This window comes from Podarcis muralis, chromosome 2 (assembly GCF_964188315.1).
Source record: "Podarcis muralis chromosome 2, rPodMur119.hap1.1, whole genome shotgun sequence".
NCBI classification, from domain to species: domain Eukaryota; kingdom Metazoa; phylum Chordata; class Lepidosauria; order Squamata; family Lacertidae; genus Podarcis; species Podarcis muralis.
Genome location: NC_135656.1, coordinates 103,971,753 through 103,977,752, shown reverse-complemented (window position 1 = coordinate 103,977,752; position 6,000 = coordinate 103,971,753). Strand labels below are relative to the sequence as shown.

Here is a 6,000-nt window from a genome sequence, read left to right as displayed (position 1 = left end):
AGGTTATTTTATAATACAAAACATAAAGATGAGCGATTGAGATTGGGAATTTCCCACAAGGTTTGTTCGCTCCTTTCTTCTCGAATAAAAACATTGTATATTTTATGAAACTACTCTTCCTGGCCTAGGTAGTGTTTCTTTCTTTTAGGAATGATTCCTGTAATACTTTCACAGCTTCCTAGACTCTCTGTCAGGCTTGCCCAGAAGCAAGGGACTTGCACTGGAAACTATGGCCTGCTTACAAAAATATACTGCGGAAATATGTCAGGTTACAACGGAGGGGTGTGGGGGGGGCATGCTGTCTAACAAAAAAGGTGATTTCATAGTTCTGTAATGGCTTATACAGTTGTAGAAGGGACTGCTTATTCTTGCTAGAATATCTACTAGAGAAAAATCTTATTAGTCTATAAGGTTGTGCATGATTCCTCATTCATTGTGGGACACCAACTCCCATTAATCTGCGACTATTAGCCATATGTCTGGCTGTTGGGAGGTTGACCCAGCCACAGCTGCCCTAGGAGTAAGTGTCCAGATTAATATTGGGGGGGGGGGGGTTGTCCTTAAATTCCTGGGTGCCGCAAGCTTTTCTGAGCCAGCACAAAGGAGCAGAAAGGGATGCCCTCTGTAGGGGTGAAGCAGAGTTTAACCTTTTGGGGGAGGGGGCACAGTATGCCAGAGAAGGGGAACCTGTGGCTCCCCAAATTACGCTGGACTGCAAGACCTATCCCTAACCACTAGCCCTGCTGGCTGCAGCTGATGGGAACTGGCATCTAACAACCTCTGGAGGGTCCCAGGTTGGGGGGGGGGGGGAAAGAGCTGTAGGATTGGAGTGGGGCCTTGAATTAGAGATGGGCAAGAGCAGGCGAGCCGGACAACCTGCCCCTCAGCCCTAAGCTACTGATGGTAATGGGGCCCTTTATATGTCTAGCTGTCCTTTGTCAACAAGAAATTGTCATTGTTTTTAGTGTTGAATATATGACATATGGCAATTTATGGACCTAATAGGTATCTAAAGCCATTTGCACATAACAAAATATGTATTTTATCAAAGTAACTGTTGAACTGAAATACAATGAAGAAGTATATTAATAGTGAAATACAATTAAGAAGTAGTATATTTTGGGGGGCCCCCAAGCGAGTGGGGCCCTAAGCTATAGCTTGTTTATCTTATGCTTAAATCCGGCACTGGGGTCCCTGGCACCCTCTTCCCTCATCGCTCTTTCCCCCTTTCTGGTCCCTCCCCCGCCTCCTACCCCTCCCGTCCCCTCCGTCGTCCGCTTTAAGGCGAGGGGCGTCTACTCGGCGCGCAGCTCTCGCGCGGCTTGGAGGCGGAGCTGTCGCGAGCTCGAGCCCGGGCGCCGATTGGTTGCGGCGGGTTGAATGTAAGATGGCGCCCAGGGACCTGTGAGGGGAAAAAAGACGCGGGGCCTGAGGTGGCGACGGCGCGAGGCGGCAGAGGGGCCGGGGTGAGGCGACGCTGGGCGGGGACGCGGAGAGCCGAGCGGCGGGCGTGGGGCGGACGGGAGGGCTGGAGTGGGGCGGGGGCTGGTGAAGACGAAGAGCTGCCTCAGACCGGGCGGAGAGGAGGAGGAGAAGAAAAAGAATAGGGGAGGGGGAGGGGTAGCGGGGCCGAAGCGCGCTCCCGCGAGCCCGGCTGTTGTGTGTGTGGCGCTGGGGAGCGCGTGCTCGCGCGTCCCGCGGTGGGGGGCGGGCGGTGTTGTGGGGGGGGGGAAGAGAGAGGACCTCTTCGCGTGCGTGTTGGAATTGGAGACTCGTAGGGCGGGATCGGGCCGCGGCGCGCAGACTTCGAGGCCTTGCGTCGTTCGTTCCACGGTGCCCGCGGCCCCGCCTTGCGCTCCCGACTCTTCCCCTCACCAGCCCCCAGCTCCCCCTCCCTCCGGTTCCAGAGGCGGCAGTAGGCGCGCGCGTTCCCGGCGCTTCGCGCGCTGGGAAGTCCACCACCAGGGCCCTGTGGGGCCAGGCGCGCGCCTTGGGTCTGCTGCTGCGGGCGCGCTCGCGCCGCTTCTCCTTCAAAGGCGCCGACTCGGGTGCAGCAGCAGCAGCAGTCGCAGGCGAAGTTCCAGGATGAGGCCGGCGGGCCCTAGTGCTGCAGAGACCCTGGGGAGGCGGGGTGAGCTGCCAGGGCTGCGGCCAATTTTCCTGACTCTTCCCAAACCCCTTCGGCCGCCGCCGTTGCTTCTCCTCCTCCTCCTCCTCCTCCTCCTCCTCACCTAGCCATTCGCGCGCCAGTTTCGTGCTACCAAGGATGCTCATCCCCACCCTTGGCCAGAAGGCTATAATAAATGGAGGCGCGGCGGATCAAGGCGGGGCCTTTTCGGTGTGCGGGCCTTGTCTAGGAGCCTGCAATATTTACAAATACTGTATCTAAAAGCGCTTCATGCTGTGCATTACAGTGGACCGTTGAGTGTAGCCTTGTACAATACCTCTGACAGGACAGTTAGGCTTACTTGAGTGATTCTCTCTCTCTCTTCCCCCACCCCATACGCAAGCTGAGTAACTTTCCCTATTCAGTTGATTGCAGCTGTATAATTATCGGTCTCTGGATTTCGTTTTCCTTAAAACCGATAGATACCTTTTAACACTGCTGTTTCCCTGCAACCAGTGACTGGGGGATTATTTGCCCTATTTATCATTACTAATGATAAAGAGATGGGTGGAGGAATCTACCGTGGGCCCTTTCCTGGCTTTCAATTCCTGTGGGCCTGTCATGTGAACTATTCCTTTAGCGTTCCACAGAGAGGTTTGTAGTACTTTAAAACCTAGGTTTTTGTGGATAAGACCACCTTTTGTTCCTGTGCATTATTCTTAGGGCTCTTCTAGGCTTTCGGACCCTTGGCTGGAGCATTTGTAAATGTAAAGCACAATATGCTACCATTACTATGGAAATGTACTAATCGACTTTTATTCTAGCCTAATGTCACAAACATGTCTTGATCAGTAGGGTGGGCAAAAGATTTGCCCAGATGGAACTGAGACTTTTGCTGCTTGCTTGAATAGTAGCACTAGTAATAAACAGCTGTAAGTGGGTGGGTGCACATAAACAAGAGGTTGCAGGTTCAGCCCCCACAATCTCCAGATAGGGCTGGAAGTTACATTATTCTGAAACACTGCGGTCGGTCCTGCAGATGTTGCTTGACTACAACTTGCTTCATCCCAAACCATTGGCTGTGTTGCTTGGGGATGATGGAAATTTCATCAGTATCTGCAGGGCCAGAAGTTTCCCACACCTGGTGTAGACGATACAGATGTTCAGTGCTTCCTGTATCTACTGCAGCCATGCCTGTGTTCTTTCAGTTGCTACCTCATTCAAGGTTTCTGAAACCTTATCCACCTGCAAGCTTTTATGCTAACATATTTTTACCGAGTTAGTTTATGTTCTGCTATTCCTCCATCTGGAACTCAAGGCAGCTCATAGAAGTAAAGGGAGCATGTCATACACACACATCACATAATTCAGCATTGAATACTGAGTAGTTCTTGTTCAGAAAGTTTGCGTTTTAATTTTATTTTCTTAAAAGGCACTGGAATTAGAAAAGCTCTAGAATTGCCTTTTTAAAACAAGGAAGTAGCTAGAAATGTGAAAAAAATGGGGAAAGGTGGGAGATTGGACTTTTTTTGGGGGGGGGGCTTCACATGTCTACCAACTTTGTCATATAACATTGTCTTCTCCCTTTATATTTCTTAAATAAATACAATTAAAGTGGGGATGGAAAGGGTTTCTTTGTTCTGTCTTCTCCAGAATGTCACGAGTCTAAAAGAGTTCAGGACACGAATATCAGAAATACATACAGCATGGTGCCTGGTGAGTTTAGATTGTCTGCATACTACAAATGTGTGTGCTTTCAATAATGTTTAAGTTCTGAGAACTAACTGCTTGCTAATCAGTTGGCTTGGCCTGACTTTCCAGATTTAATATTTACATGAAAATGCAGATAAAGGAATACTTGTTTCCTTAGGCAGGAGGAGTTGTTTTACATATCATTTATTTCAATTTTTCCTGAAAGTTGATGGAATGCACATTATACCAAGGTCATGTAAGGATGAAAGATCAGTAAACAAACAACTGATCTTTGATTCATATATGATTTCTGCAGCAATGGTATCATTAACATAAATGCATTTCTATATTTATGGATGTTGGCTAAAGCATTAACGCACTTGATGTGCATTACTTTTTTCTGGATGGTATCTTGGCACAGTGACACTAGGCTGAAGAATATCTCCTGCAATTCACTGGTGCTTGTAACGTATATAACAGAAGGTGATTGCTTCAAGACTGGAAGATTCCAAGGAGGTAAAATAGCTTGTGATGGTTCAACTTGGGGTGAGCAAATTTCCATTGTAAAATTCTTGTCAACTTTTGTCCTATACCACTCTAAGCTTCCCCCAGAGTTCATCTTGCTGCTTCTAAAATATTTGGTAAATGAAAGGTTCAAATGTTTAACTACTAATCTGCCTCAGTTTTATGAAACAGTGGTAGTGACAGTAGCATCTGTGAAAAGAAAAGTTGTTTCCTACCAGTAAATTACATTAGGTTACAAAGGTGTGGACAAGGTAGGAAAATACTGTAACTGTGAATCTCAACTGTTTGCCAGTATTTAATTGGAAAAAGGATCTTAGAAGCAGTGGTAAAGTATTTCATGAGTTGGTCAAATCTTCTGAGGTAGAGAGTTATCAACCCTTACTGTATAATGTGTCTGGATGTGTCAAGATTTACAGGAAAGGAAAAATATATTTCTGGGTAACTTCTGTCAAACAATTTAGACTTGCTGTTGCTTCTTTTTGAAGCGGTGGCAGAAAAAGGCAACAGTTATAATGTTAGGCCAGATTTTTATCTTGATTTCAATCATTGGTTCTCAAAAGTATGAGATGTGTGATCCACCCTTTAATAACTTCATAGAAATAGAAATTAAGATCTTAGGTCCTAATCATATTTAAAGGTACAGTGGTACCTCGGTTTACAAACTTAATCCGTTCTGGAAGTCCGTTCTTAAACCAAAACCATTCTTAAACCGAGGCACGCTTTCCCTAATGAGGCCTCCCACTGCTGGTGCCCTTCCACCGTTCGGATTCCGTTCTTAGACCGAGGTAAAGTTCTCAAACCAAACCAAGACACTATTTCCGGTTTTGTGGAGTTTGTAAACCAAATTGTTATTAAACCGGACTGTTCTTAAACTGAGGTACCACTGTACTTTGAAAGGCAGGCTCTTGAATATTGTATGACATTCTCTAGCTAGTATATTTGTGGAAATCATATTAGCCTTAGAAAATGGGGCCCATGAATATTTCCCAATGTTATAATAATACTTTATTAAGTAATAATACTTTATTAAGTAACTCAGAATCTTATCCGTTTACATAAGATTGAGGCAAACTAAAAGCGTCTGCATTTCAAAATCCACTGATTTGAAAACAATGATGACTCCTTCAGTGTCTTGATAGCCATAATGTTTCAGGATCCATATTGCCTTCCATTAGGCCAACCCAAATGCCCACAAAATAGCGTTTATCAGGCTATTTGACTGGGAAAGCTACTTTGTCTGCATCTGTTCAGAGTCCTAAATGGAATGTGGGAGGTAGTAGACATTTAAATGAACCTCTTTTAGATATTATACAGGTTTCAGTTTGCACCTAGGACTTATGGGAGGAAGGAATATAGAATGGTTAATTCCTCAAATCCAGCCGTATGTCTCCATTGTTAGCTACTCCTAAAATTTGCAAAAATTGCAAAATTAAGGTGGTGGGCAGGGGAGACACACAAACTGTTCTTGTAACTTTTCCAGAATCTGACTATCCTTAGCAGCTTGATTAAATGTAAATTCCCTTGAGTGAGTGGGGCTTAGCGGTATGTTTGGAGTTGGAGTATAATTTTATTCCAGTGTGAGATCCAATATTAAACCTAATAATTATTACCCCATTCTGTGACAGCAATGCATTTGAAAAGGCTACTTCTTTGGCTAGAATCAGCTGATTCTAGCC

The 6,000-nt window shown here is 45.9% G+C and overlaps 1 protein-coding gene across 3 annotated transcripts in view; it reads left to right on the top strand.

The window, feature by feature from the left end:
- The first annotated feature begins 1,316 nt into the window (after positions 1–1,316).
- Positions 1,317–6,000, top strand: part of QRICH1 (glutamine rich 1) — a 28,544-nt gene continuing 23,860 nt past the window's right edge. Inside the window, exons 1-2 of one of the 3 annotated variants that reach the window (XM_028719635.2) lie at positions 1,370–1,466; positions 3,761–3,823. The gene's annotated coding sequence lies outside the window, so the exon portion shown is untranslated. Of the gene's footprint in view, positions 1,467–3,760; positions 3,824–6,000 lie in introns of all 3 variants that reach the window. The other 2 variants (XM_028719636.2, XM_028719634.2) reach the window with 2 other exon arrangements.